The sequence below is a fragment of the Hemitrygon akajei genome, chromosome 10 (genome assembly GCF_048418815.1).
Source record: "Hemitrygon akajei chromosome 10, sHemAka1.3, whole genome shotgun sequence".
Lineage (NCBI taxonomy): Eukaryota > Metazoa > Chordata > Chondrichthyes > Myliobatiformes > Dasyatidae > Hemitrygon > Hemitrygon akajei.
In genome coordinates this window covers 35,549,730-35,568,259 of record NC_133133.1, presented here as the reverse complement: position 1 = coordinate 35,568,259, position 18,530 = coordinate 35,549,730, and the positions used below count along the sequence as shown (strand labels likewise).

The 18,530-nt window shown below is 38.4% G+C and overlaps 1 protein-coding gene across 5 annotated transcripts in view; it reads left to right on the top strand.

Moving 5' to 3' along the window:
• tenm1 (teneurin transmembrane protein 1) overlaps window positions 1–18,530 on the top strand; it is a 2,244,326-nt gene that overhangs the window by 1,178,184 nt on the left and 1,047,612 nt on the right. For all 5 annotated transcript variants that reach the window (XM_073058035.1, XM_073058034.1, XM_073058032.1 and 2 more), the window contains exon 4: window positions 8,574–8,669. The gene's annotated coding sequence lies outside the window, so the exon portion shown is untranslated. The remainder of the gene's footprint in view (window positions 1–8,573; window positions 8,670–18,530) is intronic.

Sequence of the window (18,530 nt, the reverse complement as noted above, 5' to 3'; positions counted from 1 at the left end):
ATGTCTGCTCCAATCAGAGGTTTGTAACATAGTCCTAATCACAGAGTGGAAACCAGAAAGGTTTCTTATCAAGTCTGAAGAAAGACAAGGTTGTCCTGTTTTCTGTTTTGTTTGATTTCTCATGGAAAGTCTGTAATGTTGTCCTTTCAAATGCCATGATTAAAAATAATCTCCAACTTCTGCACTACTGTATGAAGAGAATATCTTTGACCTTTAGTGACAGGTTATCATTTCAGTAGCAGTGCAATAGTTGTCATAGCGAGTCCATGACAATTGAACAGCTACATTACCATCTCTTAAAGCAGTGTTCATTGCCCCATTTCCTACCTCTCAAAGGCATTGCTATAACCAAGGTTCTCTGCTCAAGGTTAACTTCTCCTGCTGTTTAACTCTCCTGTTGTGAGCATTTCATTTTGAACTACAGACTACCACAGTCTGACTTTTATTTCAACCTGCCACTTCTTGTCCACGTTTGTCACCTCACGGACTTCCTTGAAAATCCCTGATATTTAGGCAACCTTATCTCCATGCCTACAGAAGCTTGTGATTGCCTGGTAACTCGGAGTCCTGCCATGTGCAGAAGTTCGCTGATGACACGGCCATAGTGGGGTGTGTCAGGAATGGACAGGAGGAAGAGTATAGGAAACTGATACAGGACTTTGTGATATGGTGCAACTCAAACTACCTGCGTCTCAATATCACCAAGACCAAGGAGATGGTGGTGGACTTTAGGAGATCTAGGCCTCATATGGAGCCAGTGATCTTTAATGGAGAATGTGTGGAGCAGGTTAAGACCTACAAGTATCTGGGAGTACAGTTAGATGAGAAGCTAGACTGGACTGCCAACACAGATGCCTTGTGCAGGAAGGCACAGAGTCGACTGTACTTCCTTAGAAGGTTGGCGTCATTCAATGTTTGTAGTGAGATGCTGAAGATGTTCTATAGGTCAGTTGTGGAGAGCGCCCTCTTCTTTGTGGTGGCGTGTTGGGGAGGCAGCATTAAGAAGAGGGACGCCTCACGTCTTAATAAGCTGGTAAGGAAGGCGGGCTCTGTCGTGGGCAAAGTACTGGAGAGTATAACATCGGTAGCAGAGCGAAGGGCACTGAGTAGGCTACGGTCAATCATGGAAAACCCTGAACATCCTCTACATAGCACCATCCAGAGACAGAGGAGCAGTTTCAGCGACAGGTTGCTATCGATGCAATGCTCCTCAGACAGGATGAAGAGATCAATACTCCCCAGTGCCATTCGGCTTTACAATTCAACCGCCAGGAGTAAGATATGTTAAAGTGCCGGGGTTAGGACTCAATGTATTTAAGTAAACTACTTAAGAACTTTTAAAAAGCTATTATTAATGCTTTTTGAGAGGGTGATTTTAGATGCATATCATATTTTTACTGAGTTAAGTATTGTATGTAATTAGTTTTGCTACAATAAGTGTATGGGACATTGGAAAAAATGTTGAATTTCCCCATGGGGATGAATAAAGTATCTATCTATCTATCTAAGTGCCATTGATTGAAAGCAAATGCAATATTAGCATTCATTTTGAGAGGTCTAGAATATCAAAACAAGGATATAAAGCTGAGGTTTTAAGTCATTGGTCAGATCACATGTGTACTGTGAGCAATTTTGGGCCCTATATCTGAGAAGGGATGTGCTAGCATTAGAAAGGGTCCGAAGGATGTTCATAAGAATGATACCAGGAATATACATATGAGGAGGATTTGATGGTTCTGGGCCTGTATTCACTGGAGTTTAGAAGAATGAAGGAGGATCTCTTTGAAACGTATTCAGTATTGAAAGCCTTGGATAGAGTGGACATGGAGAGGATGTTTCCTATAGTGATGGAGTCTGGGACCAGAGTGCAAAGCCTCAGAATAGAAGGAAGTCCCTTTATTACAGAGATGAGAAGGAATTTCTTTTGGTGGTGACTTTGTGGAATTCAATGCCACAGACGGCTGTGGTGGCCAAGACATTGGATCTATTTAGAGTGGAGATTCATAGGTTCTTGTTTAGTTAAGGCATCAAAGGTTATGGGGAGAAGACAGTAAGATGGGGTTGAGAGGAATAATAAAGGAGGAGGAGTATAGGAAACTGATACAGGACTTTGTGATATGGTGCAACTCAAACTACCTGCGTCTCAATATCACCAAGACCAAGGAGATGGTGGTGGACTTTAGGAGATCTAGGCCTCATATGGAGCCAGTGATCATTAATGGAGAATGTGTGGAGCAGGTTAAGACCTACAAGTATCTGGGAGTACAGTTAGACGAGAAGCTAGACTGGACTGCCAACACAGATGCCTTGTGCAGGAAGGCACAGAGTCGAATGTACTTCCTAAGAAGGTTGACATCATTCAATGTCTGTAGTGAGATGCTGAAGATGTTCTATAGGTCAGTTGTGGAGAGCGCCCTCTTCTTTGTGGTGGCGTGTTGGGGAGGAAGCATTAAGAAGAGGGACGCCTCACGTCTTAATAAGCTGATAAGGAAGGCGGGCTCTGTCGTGGGCAAAGTACTGGAGAGTTTAACATCGGTAGCTGAGCGAAGGGCGCTGAGTAGGCTACGGTCAATTATGGATAACTCTGAACATCCTCTACATAGCACCATCCAGAGACAGAGAAGCAGTTTCAGCGACAGGTTACTATCGATGCAATGCTCCTCAGACAGGATGAAGAGGTCAATACTCCCCAATGCCATTAGGCTTTACAATTCTACCGCCAGGACTTAAGAACTTAAGAACTAATTAGTTTTGCTACAACAAGTGTATGGGACATTGGAAAAAAGTTGAATTTCCCCATGGGGATGAATAAAGTATCAATCTATCTATCTATCTATCTATCTAAATCAGCTCTGCTGGAATAGTGGAGTGGAAGTCAATGAGCTAAATGACCTAATTCAACTCGTATATGTTATGATTTTACGGATTGCGTATGCTCAATTTCTTCTGAAGAATTTCTGTAAACTGCAGACTTTCTGCAAAACTGCCAATATTTTCAAGATATGTTAGACAGATAAGGTTATCTTTATTTGTCACATGTATATCAAAGCATCAAAACATAACCGTGAAATGTGTTGTTCGCGGCAAATCGAATTGTGCTGGGGGCAGCTTGCAAGTGTCTTCTGGCACCACTGTAACATCCCCACAACTTACTTACATAACCCGTATGTCTTTGGAATGTGGGAGGAAACCTACATAGTCATGAGGAGAACGTAGAAACTCCTTACAGAGAGTGACAGGAATCGAACCCCAATCAGTGATTTTGCCAATCTTTCTGCTACCGTGCAACACCATATGTTAGTTGTTTGCGACTACCTTCATCATCAGTTATGTCTTTGGAGATATTCTATGAGGCAGATTTGCAGTTCACATAACTATTAATAGAACATAGAACAACACTATGTTATGAAATTGTAGATGATTTATCAGAAACACCTTGAACTACACAACATGGCTGCACACTTTAGTAGACTAATAACTACTGACGTTTATGCTTCTGTCTCACTTAAGATGATCTCATCTACATGAATCACTGACATTGTATTCTGCCAAACTTCCAATACCCTTTCGGTCAGTGAAGACAGGTACAGCAAGCAAAAGGTAAGGCAAGATCAGACGCAGAATAATAATCAGAATCAGGTTTATTATCACTGACGTTGTGAAATTTCACAAAAAAATTACTTAAAGTTACAATAATAAATAAATAATAAACAGTGCAAAAGAGAACAAAATAGTGAGGGATTGTTGATGCATTTACAGCCCCTTTTCAGCAAGCAGCTAAACAAAACTAAACACCTTGATCTTTAGAAGTGTCAGCAGCTGTGGTTAGAAAGCTGAACTTGGTTATATAAAAAAATTAATTTCCCTTGCTCAAAGACAGTGAATATCCATTACACATTGTAAAAGAGGTGATATATGATCTCCTCAACTTACAACAATTTAAGTTTCCATCTCAATTATAAATCAATTTGCATCCCAAACAAAAAGTTTGGAGGCATGTGTAACTAACATGCAGAACAACAGTGTCTTGTGCTAGGTTATCAATGAAAATTAAAATTATAATAAAGACAACTATTACTCTAATCCTATGTCTTTATTTGATACTTTAGCCTGAAGAAATTTTCTCTTCGTCTTTTGTTGGATTTTAAAAGCTTCCCAATCATCCAACTTCCCACTCACTTTTGGTACCTTATATGCCTTTTCTTTGCAATTTCATGCAATCCTTAACTTCCTTTGTTAGCCCCAGTTGCTTACTCCTATCAGTTGAGAACAACTTCTTCTGTGGGAAGTAGCTATCCTGTGCCTTGTGGACTATTCCCAGAAACTTCAGCCACCTCTGTTCTGCCATCATCCCAGCCAGTGTTCTAAAAAGCCACCTTGTAGGCTTTCAACAAATTTCCTCTCTTGCATTCCACAGGTATATCTCCTTTTGCAACTGGATTCTCAACTTCCTAACCGAAAAACCACAATCTGTGCAGATTAGTGATAATATATTCTCCTCGCTGATGATCAACACTGGTGCACTTCAAGGGTGTGTTCTTGGCCCATTGCTCTGTTCCCTCTATACTCATGGCTGTGTGGCTAGGTGTAACTCAAATACCATCTATAAATTTGCTGATGATACAACCATTGTTGGTAGAATCGCAGATGGAGATGAGAGTGCATACAGAAGTGAGATATACCAACTAGAGGAGTGATGTCATAGCAACAACCTGGTTCTCAACTTCACTAAGACCAAAGAGCTGTTTGTGGACTTCAGGAAGGGTTAGATGAGAAAACATGAAGCAATCCTGATAGAGGGATCAGAAGTGGAGAGAGTAGTCAATTTCATGTTCTTAGGGACAAGATCTCTGAGGATCTAACCTGGTCTCAAGCTATAAAGAAGGCAAGACAGTGGCTGTATTTCATTAGGAGTTTGAAGAGATTTGACTTGTGAACTAAAACACTTAAAGAACATTCTGACAGGCTGCATCACTGTCAGGTATGGGGTGGGGGGCTACTGCACAGGACTATAAGGATCTACAGAAAGTTGTAAAATTAGTCAGCTTCATCTTGTGTACTACCCTCTGTAGTATCCAAGATATCTTCAAGGAGCAGTGCCTCAGAAAGGCAACATCCATTACTAAGGACCCCCATCACCCAGGGTATGCCCTCTTCTCATTGTTACCATCAGGAAGGAGGTACAGAAGCCTGAAGGCACACACTCAGCTTTTCAGGACCTGCTTCCTCTGCTTTGCCATAAGATTCCTAAATAAACATTGAACCCATGAGCACTACCTCACTTCTTAAGTATATATTATTTCTGTTTTTGCACTATATTTAATCTATTCAATATGCATCTATAAACCACCTGTAATTTATTTATTTATTTTTCTTTCTGTATTATCATGTATTGCATTGAACTGTTGCTGCTAAGTTAGCAAATTTCACAATGTGTGCCTGTGATAGTAAACCTGATTCTGATATCAATCTATTGCCTCATCTTTTATTTCCACAGCCTGAGTGGATTTTTTTAAAATACCAGGAAAAGCTAACGAGTTACTTATTATTTACAGTACACGGAGAAATATTATCCAACAAATCTGATTAGCAACTTAACAACCACGGCTTTAAGCCTCAACATTTAAAAGCAACTTTAATACCAAAATCCTTGAAAAAATGTGATGAAAAGGTCCTAAAATGTGACAGAGCTAGAGAACAAAGAATTGTCAGTGCCATCACATTATCTTCCTTCAGTGATGTTCCCTAGAGAGCGCAGAGATTAGAGAGTTTACTCTTTTATTTAGCAGCTAGTGCTTTGCATACGGAGAGATAACATCAGGTTCAATTGTAATGCATCTCACAGCAAAATAGCCTGATAACATGTATTTTCTGAGTGTGCACGTGAACTGTGACAAATTGGGTAATGCACTGGAAGACTATTGATAGCTATTCTAAAGCCCTTGATATACCTAAAATAAATACATCTTCTGTTGTAGGAAAGGCAAAGGAGTAGTGTTGGCTGGATCAATGCAGGCTCCTGATTTGCTACCAATCATTTTGCATCAATTTTCCCCTCAATATGCTTAGCAGCCGAGCAGAAAGAATTGGAAATGGAAAAATAGTTGCATTTTTAAATAATTTCTCAGCAGGAAAAGAGGCACTTTCCATTTTTCTGCTTTCCATGCAATCTTGGTAAATGACATGCAGCAGCGGGGTAAAACCCACGTTCATTAGCAAAACCACGAGTGGCCACATCTACAGATGTGTTCACAGAATGAGTCTCCATCCTATATTTTTTTCTCTCTGTTAGATGTCCTGCAATAACAAACCAGGTAGGTCACTGCTCAAGGAAAAAAAATCAGATTCTACTGCTCAGCGTGTAATGTCCTATGTCATAAATCTGTGTTAGGGCAAATAGCTAAAGGTGACACCAAGCATCTGATCTCAACAGATTGTGCAGCTGATATCTGTCAGCTTGTCAGAAAGAAACATTATTAGGGAAAAGACATATCTTCTACAGCTAATAAGATTTTTATGACACATTTACTAAGTGCAGCCGATTGTAAATGTTACCTTACTCATGCTGTGATGGAGTTTAAGAAGAATGACATTTCAGAATTGAAATCATTCATAGAGTACTATTCCATTGATACTTGCTTGTCCAGTCACCATGAAACAGCAATCAACAAAGCAAATAGAATAGCCCATTGTGGTGCTAATTTGTGGACGATAAATTAGTAGCTGTTGTGCTGAGAATGCAGAGCACCCTTCAAGAGCTGATGAGTCGCAGAACCATGTGGAAAATGCTAAAGCCTAGACTTGAGGGGCAGAATCATTAGCAGTCATGAGTTCTGGTCTGTTACACATCATACTTCATTCCATTCTGGTGTCTGGCATAGTCCTGTATTCCTGGAGTTAGAGTGGTTTGGGGGACAAATAGAGTCATGATCAGAACTATTGATTGTCTTTGATAGGAAAGTATATGAGAAGGGTTATACATTTATTGAGCAATTTTTGTATGTATAAAATTATGTGTCTACAATTAGATTCAGGACATAAATAAATAAATTCTGAATTGAAGCTTTTCAACTTTCCTACCCACCTGGCTTCACTTATCACCTTCTAGCTAGTGTCCTTCCCTCCCCTCCCCCCAGCAGCTTTTTATTCTATCATCTTCCCCTTTCGTTTCCAGTCCCGAAGATGGGTCTTGATCACAAAAATTCAACTGTTTATTCATTTCCATTGATGCTGCATGACCCACTGAGTTCCTCTGGCATTTTGTGTGTGTTGCTTCTTAATTGGAGAACGTTTTAAGGTTTTAAGTTTTTGTCAATTGGAAAAAAATATGTGTTGTGTAATATGCATAATGTAAGTAAAACAACTCAATGAGGACAAAGGAGATATAAAACTATCCAAGAAACAGATATCCAAGATACTCCAGGTGCTGGAAATTTGAAACAAAAACAGGAAATGCTGTCTTTTGTGAGAGGAAGAGTAAATGTTTCAAGTCACCATCTCATGCAAGGAAATAAAATTGGTGGATGTTGGTGAAAGAATCAGAACCAGAATCAGGATCAGAATCAAAATCAGGTTTATTATCATCGGCATGTGACATAAAATTTGTTAACTTAGCAGCAGCTAAGTTCCAGTGGTTCAGGATTCCCTCAAACTGTTAAATGCTGAAATTATGCCTATTCTACCAATGATTACTTACGCCAATATTTCTCTTGTTGTATCATCAGCTTCAACCTAAACATAAGGCAATGTAGAATAGCTTTGCAGGAAATTTGGAATATACCTTTTTGCTGTCTATATGTTAAGAAAATTAGTATTTGCAACCAATGAACATTTATTTTGTACCATGAACATGTTGTTGCATAAGCTTTTTTTCCCCTTTTGTAATATAACATAAGCCGATAAAGATTACAACTGAGTTTATAGGAGATGGTTATCTATTTGCCTTCCACAGAGTAGGCAATCGAAATATAGATTCATGTGGTGCAGTGCAAGTATAATCTCTAACAAAAGGCAATAAAAAGCTTCTCTGTAATCTTATCTGATGATGAACTTATGATGGATGTACAGTTGTGATACTCAAATTACAACCATTTGCTGATAAAACTGTTGCATGTGACAATATGATGGCCCAGATCTTCAGGTGGTTCTGTGAGAAAGGCACTGAGATTTGTAGACTTGAGGCTGTTAAGTTAAAATTCCCATTCTTTGCTGAGCTGATTGATTGCAACCAGAATAATGGTTTGTATGCAACTTTAGTCTCTTAATTAATGAACAGGGATAGCTATTTATTCAATAAGTGGCTGTTCCATTGAGGTGGGATGAAGAAACAGGGTTTAGAGGAGTACCAGAACACTAATTATTGATGCTAATGAACAAAGAACACAAAACAAAACCTAGATTTCACTGCCTTTCTCCACCTTCTTTTTAAAAACAGAACAACAGATACAAGAGTTGGATAACTTGACTTATGGAATACAATATTTCCTAAAAGTCAAGATGGGAATTGTGGGGGATCTGAAAGAATAGTCTTAAATCACTATTGGTTAAGTTTCTTCTTTTTTTTGTTTTTGAAGGAGCCAAGTTACGTGGAGCAGATTCATTTGGAATCGCACTGAACTGCCAAGCAGTTGTCAGTTTTGGCAGTAAGATTTATTCATCATCTGAACCAGGTATGCCTTTAACCTTATTAGTGACTTGACACAAAATTGTCAGATGTTGAAGATTTGGAAATGAGGACTAAGGAGCATTTGGGCAATGTCGTGATGGAATTTGATTCATTGGCATCCTTAATGTTTGCCATTATAGAGTTCTGTTTAATTATTTTAATTAGGACCAATTATAATTATACGGAAATAACAAATCCCTTTGTTATCATACTACATGCAGTCATCTCCACAAGTAAAGTGCTGTTCTCAGATACTTACTCATAATCATGCATAATCTGCAGAATCAGGTTAACCTCAAAACTGCCTACATGACATGATACTCTTCATTTGATAGGAATCTTCTCTAAACAGTCAGTAATAAGATCACATTTGTATTTTGTTCTTGCAATGAAAATGGATTCAGTTTATGAAAGTAATTCTCACTCTCCTCATCTCATTAATGGTTTTGAAGCATGTTATGTTTATTGGAGTCATGTTAGAATATTCACGATCTATGCTGTTTATTTTAGCTTTAGCAAGATATCCCTCTTTTTCTGATTTAGAATCCATGATTTGTTAATGTAAATTTCACATGTGTAATTATTGATTGCCAATATCTAACTTTTACCCTGCAGCATTTTTACTTTTTCTGAACCTACTGCCTGAATTTTATGAGAAATTCCTGCTCCTCAGTCTAAATGGACCATTGTGCAACTGGATTTTGGACTTTCTAACAAACAGACCTCAGATAGTCAAGATACACAACTGCTCCTCCCTCCTCATCATCCTCAACACGATGCACCACCGGGTGCTGAGCCCATCACTGTACACTCTGCTCACTCATGACTGCACAGACAACCACCTGAGTAATCACATTACCAAGTTCACCAATGATACAAGAGTGGTGGGGTTCATCACCAACAGCAATAAGATAGCCTGCAGAGAGCAGCTGGAAGAACTCGAGGCCTGGTGGCAGGCAAATAACATCTTCCTCAATGTCAACAAAACAAAAAAGATGATTATTGGTCTCAGGAGAACTTGCAGCACTCACACTTCCCTTTACATTGGTAGGCACAGTACTGGAAACTGCAAGCAGTTTAAACTCCTGAGAGTGCACATTTCACACTGATGCACCATCAATAACTCTCGGAGACGTGAGTTAAGGTAGGCTTCTATTGGCTGGAAGAAAGAACAAGCAGCAAGTGACCACCACACATCATCCTGGAGACTGAGGCCGGGGCTGTGCCTCCAATCGCCTTTATACAGGAGTCTGTGGGAGGAGCCACAGGAACAGTCAGCCGGGAAGGGGGGGCGTGTCCGGACAGGTATATGTAGTTCACCACACACACAACCTCACATGGTCCCAAAAGGCATCTGATAGTCAGCAAAACTTACTAAAGCTTCTACTGTCCAAAGAGGCCGAAGAGAGCTGGATTCTGCACATCCATACTCATGCACTTCCACAGATATGCAGTAGAGAGCATCCTAAGATGCTGAATCACTGCATGGTACAGAAACTCCATTGCTCTACAACGGGTAGTCAAAATTGCCCAACACTTCACTGCCACCAGCCTACCTGCCATCAAGGACATATATACAGTAAGGTGCCTGAAAAGGGCCAGTAACATTATGAAGGATCCTGGACTGGACTATTTGTCCCACTCCCATCAGGAGGAATCTACATAGCATCAACACCAGGACCACCAGAATCAAAAATAGTTAGTTTCCCCAAGCAGTAAGATCAAAACTTCTACCCACTGATGCACCTCTCCACAACCCAACACCACTACTTTATCATTTCCTGTCAAAGTCACCATATGTACAGACACTTTATGGATTTACGATCAACCTATGTATATCAACTATTTCATGTATTTCTATTTATTGTGTATTTCTTTTATTGTGTTCTTCATCTATTGTGTTTTCATGTGCTGCATTGGATCCAGAGTAACAATTATTTCATTCCCCTTTACACTTGTGTACTGGAAATGACACTAAACAAACTTGAATCTTTAACATCTTACTTGCTCCTTCATTCTTCTCACCTTAACTTACATCTGATTTGTTAACTGCCCCATACCCAAACAATGCTTGCATAAAACTCCTTCCACCCCATCCAACATGTTCTGGCCTTTGACCTATTGCAGAGTAACCCTTAATCATTCAAGAATTGGTATCTTCACTTTTCTCCACTTTCTACGACCTCCCTTACAAGCCCTTACTCTTTCCATAGTAAAAAATCATCTCTCCGAAGTATTTTCTCTATCAGAACCTTCAGCCGTCCAAACTGTTCCCCAATAGTTATTCACCTTTTCATTCTGTACCTTATATTATTTTATTTCCTCCATTAACTACCCATTCTGTCATATTGAAGTTGTTATTACAATTCCATGTTTTCCAATTGCATCTCTCATATTGAATTTATCATAAAGTCACTTAAGCTTTGCAACTTTAGGAAGTAAATCACATTCAACAGGTGAAATGTAAAGAGAAGTGTAAAGGGGCATGTAACAAAGCACAAGTTTTACATGATTTCTTCAGAATTGTGTAACTTTATTTGGAGAAGATTAAAATGTACTACTTTTTGAGTTCATGACAGAGGACCAAAAAAGTGAGAATAACACATATAGTACCTAAGCCAGAGAGGCTGGAAGGTATCTTGTTTGTTTCTTTGTGGAAAATTTACTGAATGTAGTCAGGCCAAAGTTATCAGTAATGTTGGTCAAAGAAAGTCAGGCAAGATTCCTATCCTCTCTAATTGTTGTTGATTATTGCTATGTTGAAAGAAGAGGTTGCAGTGAAAATAAATCAATTATTCTCTGCCTAATTATGGAAAATACTTTTACAGTTATAGCATCTCACTTTAGAGATCAGCTATTTAAGTGAGATATTAGAAAGGAACTGTCATTTGTGAAACCAACAAGAGACCAAAATCAAAAAGGCAGAGTCGAAGAGGTTGAATTGTGACTAGACTTAAAGAATTTTGCAGTAGATGTAATCATTAATGGAGAATGTGTGGAGCAGGTTAAGACCTACAAGTATCTGGGAGTGCAGTTAGACGAGAAGCTAGACTGGACTGCCAACACAGATGCCTTGTGCAGGAAGGCACAGAGTCGACTGTACTTCCTCAGAAGGTTGGCGTCATTCAATGTTTGTAGTGAGATGCTGAAGATGTTCTATAGGTCAGTTGTGGAGAGCGCCCTCTTCTTTGTGGTGGCGTGTTGGGGAGGCAGCATTAAGAAGAAGGATGCCTCATGTCTTAATAAGCTGGTAAGGAAGGCGGGCTCTGTCGTGAGCAAAGAACTGGAGAGTATAACATCGGTAGCAGAGCGAAGGGCGCTGAGTAGGCTACGGTCAATCATGGAAAACCCTGTACATCCTCTGCATAGCACCATCCAGAGACAGAGAAGCAGTTTCAGCGACAGGTTGCTATCGATGCAATGCTCCTCAGACAGGATGAAGACATCAATACTCCCCAATGCTGTTCAGCTTTACAATTCAACCGCCAGGGGTAAGATATGTTTAAGTGCCGGGGTTAGGACTGAGCTTAAGTTACCATTCAATGTATTTAAGTAAACTACTTAAGAACTTTTTAAAAGCTATTTATTAATGCTTTTTGAGAGGGTGATTTTAGATGCATATCATATTTTTACTGAGTTAAGTATTGTATGTAATTAGTTTTGCTACAATAAGTGTATGGGACATTGGAAAAAATGTTGAATTTCCCCATGGGGATGAATAAAGTATCTATCTATCTATCTATCTATCTATCTATCTCAACAAAGTTTGTTGGAAAATATGAAAAAAATCTTACATGAAGAATAATTATTAGTGGTGAAGCAAAATAATGTCAGTGAAATGCTTAATGCATTGCTGACTTCCTGTATATGTAGCATCATATCAAAGTTATAGTAGCGTAAGGTACTGGATTAGATGTTGGAGTCCTGGACAGTTGATTCAAAGGCATGAGTTTTGATCTCACCAAGGCAGCTGGAGTATTTATTTCAAATAATTAAATAAATCTGAAATTAAAAGCTAGTTTTAGTAATCGTAACCATAAAGCCACCAGATTGCTGTAAAAATCCATCTGGCTCACTAATGTCCTTTGGATGAGAAAATCTGCAAACCTTACTCATTTTAGCTGCTATGTGATTTCAGGTTCATTTAAGTGTTTGATTCTTAAGTGCTGCCTTAGAAATGATCCATAAATACCAACGTTGACATTCCATGAAAAAATATTTTTTTTTAAATCAAGAAGGATATAAAGTGCATCAAAATAGTTGATATTTTTCTAACACAATGTCTATTCCCTATTCTGAACACTTCATATTTATCCTGTTTCTATGGGAACCTAAGTTAGTAAGACTGTAGTCTCAGTGAAAGAGAGTTCTGCATCTTTTCCATGAAATCCACGAAGCCTTGTTACTCATCCTGGAACAAGTTACATATGATACCTTGAAAGGAGGGAATATCAGTTTGTCAAATTAACAGGTCATGTAGAAAACAACAATTTATTCATTTTGACCAATATGCAGAATGATCTTCTGCAATCTTTCTTTCCTTTATTGCCAATGGCTCCTCGTCTGTAACTTTGTATGTTGCTCTAATTGACAATTCACAAAGCATCTCGCAAATGTCACCATGATTGGCAGCTTATGCCACAGGGAGTAAGCCTTCCTGACAGCTGGCGTTACATCACATAAAACTTCATTGACTGCATTCTCTTTTCCACCCACCCATCCAAGCTGACCCAAACACTCACAGCAATGAGGATAAGAATATCAAACAGGATCAGTTATTCCTCCTCAGTGGTTGATATGTTTTGACATATTTGCAGAACAAACAGAAAACTGAGTTGACATTATTACACCTCTCAGGCAGTGATAGAAATATGTGTACAGGCCACGGATCTCTGACCTATATCTGTTCAAAGTACTAACCTGCTTAGTTAGCTACTTTTCAGAACAAATACAAGCAGGGTAATGGAGATGTGGATCCTTATATAACTAGTCAGTTTGATTTAAATTGTAACAATTGTTGAAGAGTCAGAGGAGGAGCTATCTATAGTTTTCATCCTGTTAGTCTGTCAATCTGTCAGAAACAATTCAGGTTCCATATTGAATTTGAAGTTAGGTATATGCCAGTTACATCTTTCTCAGATGAATTTGCAGAACTTCTTTTACTTTCTTTTCTGAGGTTTTTTTGGTTTTCTTTATTTCTGCTTCTCCTTTTTTTCCTAAAAGTCATAGCATTTTGTTGATGTTCAGTGTTGAAGGACACCTCTAATATAAACACTTCAAGTTTGAATGAGTATTGGTAGGCTACTTCACCATGGAACCCATTACATAAGAGCTTCGTCTTACTGGGCATATAGTTGGTAATTACAATCTCAGCCGTGTCCCTTTATTAACTCCAATCAATTACAGGTCAACAACTAAATTACTCATGAAATTGCTTTTAGCTAAACTTCTTGCTCTCAGTTGAATATTTCTCTTTGGAAACTGTTGGTTAATACAAGTGCAGCATTTTTATTTCATTGCAAGTGTTATGAGGGCTGAGCAGACCTGATGGAAATGGGGTGCAGAGTTAACCATTCCTCCCCCCTTTGAGAACTATGAACTATTGCCATTGCTATGCTGCTAATGAGAGAGACTGATGAAGCACAGAGGCAGGGACATCTGCTACAGATAAGAGAGAGAGTCACACATTTGATTTATGTATTATGGCTTCTTCACTGATTGTTTACCTTTCGCTACAAGGATGTTACTTTGCTCTTTAACATTCCTGAGGAGACAGCAGGAGTGGCCTAGTTTGATGGACATGGTCATTTTGAGTTGATGGATTGCTGATACCCCGTCAGTGGGGATAAAAGACAGGTGTGGGGAGACACCCTCGAGGCACATCAGTGGACACTGACCAAGTGTTGTGCACCCACAGGAAGGTGGGGGCTTTGAGGACCGAATCAGGAGATCGGTCAACAAAGCTCACAGTGTGACGGCAGGACCAGTGGGGGCTTGTGTGTGTCCACTCATGCCAGAGTGACGAGTCCACCACAGAAGAACGGTCTAGCCGAGAACGGAGGGGTCATAACCAAATGACCACAATGGTACAACGGAATCAGAATACAACCGAAGGTTTGCCTGCTGCAGCTGTTACATCTCGCTCACTCTCGCTCTCTCTCCAACGTTGCAACACAACAACCAACTACCTCAGCACACATGGACTGAACTGAACTTTATATTCTCTTATGACAATTCATTTACCCTTAGACATTGATAGAGCTTGTTTACTGTTGTTGATTATTATTCGTACACTACTCATTTTATTATTGCTAACCTGTTCTATACATATATTTGCATTATTGATACTGTATTGGGTAATTTACTAATAAACACCTTTAGTTGTCGGTACCACCAGACTCCAACGGATTCTTCTATTTCTGCTGGTCTGTAAACCCAGTTACGGGGTACGTAACCCAAGCTAACATTTTTATGCTCAAAATTCTCTCTTGTGTATTCAGTGTTTGAAAGACAATTGGCAAAGGTTTTCGGTCAAGAAATTTCATTTGGCTCGACTTTCTGGTTGTTGACTACTTTGCTCTGTGAAAGTATCAAAGCCAGATTTTACAAAATGTTCTACTGGCAGCGTGTTTTATAATTCTCTTAATGATGTGGCTCATTATTTGTCCAAGGTTAACAGAACTAGAAAATACTGCTGCAGCTGAGAAAATGAAGAAAATGTCGCAGTTTTATAAACTACTTAATTATTGTTTGCTGAGGCAGAGTGAGTAAATGTAACCAGAATATGAAAGCTCGATTTGCATTAAAATAAATCTAACTTGTTTTATTAGGAGTATACCCTTTGGAGATGAAATAAAATGCCTGAGAATAAGGTTAGAAGTAATTCAAATATCAAGTTAACACCTCCATAATTAAAAACTGCAGTCCATTTCAGAATGTATAATATTTTTTAGTCTTTTGTGTAAATACTAATTTAGCATTGCACTTTACACAAAACCACTGTTATACAGTATAATACATAGAACATGAAATGCAGAGAAAAGTATGATATGTGTTAATGCCTGCAAACTCATGATTGAATATTGAAATATTTTTCATTACTGAACTATGGTAGTGACTATGGATCTAAAATGGCATTGTAGTTTTTGTCAGGTGGCATTTTACGTGGAGTTATGGTGAAATTAAAAATTAGTATTCAAGATACTTTAAAGGAACATAAACTTCACAGTTTAACTCAATTTCTGTCATCAAACCTTAGCATATGTTTAATCTTTAGTTGCAAATTTGCAAATAGATGATTTTTTTATGTTGACCTTCATCCATATGGTAACCGGACAGTGATGTTTCATGTTGAATGTTACTTGCTTTTTGCAAGTAACTGAAATTCCATTAGTACAGAGTAAAATGTAGAAAATAATTCAACTGCATTTTTCATCTTCCAGAAGATACACACGGCTTGCCAGATGTACAACAGCCAAGAGAGTATGATAAAGCTAGAGGAACTTAGTCAGAAAATAAAATTAAATAAGCTCATGAGCCTGAAAGGCAATAAGTCCCAGTGATCTAATGATCAACATCATCTGAGTTTTGTGATAACAGAGTTTTGAAAGAGGTTGCCTTTGAAATTGTAATGCTCCAGTTAAGATCTTCTGAAGTATTCTCTATTTGCACTGTGGATTGGAATTAGCAAATGTAATTATTTAAGAAAGAAGGAAGAGAAAAAAAGAACTATTAACCTGCTAGCCTAATCAGTGGTAGGAACAAAATGGTGAAATTTATAATTAAGGAAAAATAAATTTAAAAGATTGAGCAGAATTGAGTATTTTGAAAGGAGCATCAAAATAGGCTAATCTCATGATTTGGGTTTATGACATACGTTAGTTAAGGAGTAACCAGTAGATCTGGTGCTTTTGTATATTCAGAAGATTTTTGTTAATGTCTCGCACTAGAAGCTGGCCAATAAGTTTGGACTGTGTAGAACTGAGACACAGTACTGATGTGAAAGCAAAGGATGGATAAGATGTTCTCAAGCTGGCAGACTGTGACTGATGGATATGGTTTGGGCTCAAACTATTCACAACATCTATCAAATATTTGATTGAGAGGACTAAATGTCACATTTTCAAATTTGCTTCTGGTACTGAATTAGGTGGGATTGTAAGAAGAGGAAGATGTATAAAACTGTTCAGGAGATACGAACAAGATCTGGAATATAATGTGGAAATCTATGAGGTTTTCCATTTTTGCATACATAACAAAATAAAACAGAATTTTTGTTAAAGGGTGAGAGTTCGGATAATGTTTATGTTCCAAGGGACTTGAGTATACTTGTACACAAGTTCCCGAAGGCCAATTGGCAAGTGCAGCAAGTAATTAGGAAGGCAAATTGTACATTTGCCTTTATTGCCTGCTCCTAAATTCAAATTCTCTTCAATTCTTGCTGCTATTTTTCAAAACCTTGTTGAAGCAGAAGTAATTTGTACAGTTTTTGTCCTTTATAGCGAGTTCTTCATTTGGCATTTGGCAATTAACCCAACTTTGATTTTAACCATCAAATGAAACACTCACATTGGTGGGAATCCGGCTAAGATGCACTAGACTGATTTTGAGATTAGAAAATTTGTCGTATAATGCGACATTGATGAATCCGGAATTATATTTACTTAAATATATGTATATATAAAAGGAGAGGAGACATAAAAACATAGAAAACCTACAAAACATTACAGGCCCTTCAGCCTACAATGCATTGCCGAACATGTACTTATTTTAGAAATTACATAGGGTTACCCATGGCCCTTTATTTTTCTAAGCTCTATGTACTTATCCAAGAGTCTCTTAAAAGATCCTATGGTATCCAAAACATCATCAAAACTTTAAATTTCTTATAGGACTTGAGAGTTTACAATCAGGGAAGATGTTTCCCTTGGGCGAGGAACCTAGCAGAAGTGCACACAGTTCCATAAAAAGAGATAATTGTTTAGACAGAGATGAAGCAAAAGGGCTATAGAGATTTAGTCATCTTGTTCATTTAAAATGGATGTTGCTCCGCCTGCTCACGCTCAATGGTTACGTGATGTGTAGGGACCATTCTTGAACTACTTTCAAAACCTTTGATTTGGTGTTAAAGTACAGATGTTGGCTAATAACATAAATCACTATGAGATAACGATTTCTTTCCATCTTTCTTTCTTTACCATACGGCTTTGACTTTGGTAGTGGGTTTAGATTCTTTTTTTATAATAAAATTGTTACAATTTAATTAATGTACGTGTTTGATTATGAATATAGGGTTGTGGTGAACTACATATACCTGTCTGGACACGCCCCCTGATGACTGCTCCTGTGGCTCCTCCCACAGACCCCGGTATAAAGGTGATGGAGCTCTGAGCCCAGCCTCTCAGTCTCCAGGATGTAGTATGGTGGTCACTCACTGCTCGTTCCTTCTTCCAGTCAATAAAAGCCGATATCTCACTTTTACATCTCAGAGTGAGTTATTGATGGTGCATCAAGGGTACTGCAATTGCAAGTGTGATTTAAATATAAATATAATAGTATTCGGTACTATTCTATCTTTTTTTTTATTCATAGTATATATCCTCATATACTCTGTATTCTATGTGAAAATTAATAAAAATATTGAAAAAGGAAGAAAATAGAGATAAACAGATTTTCAAACTTTAAAGGAATTATGGGATATGGGGATATATATGTATTGTGCACAAGGGCAGCAATGTCTTTCGGATGTTCCAGCGTTTAGAAGTTTCAAAAGTGGCAGGACAGAGTTAAAAGAGATGGGGGAGTAGCATTGCCAATCAGGGAAAGCATTGTCATTCAGAAACAGGCAGTGAACAATCACTCTATA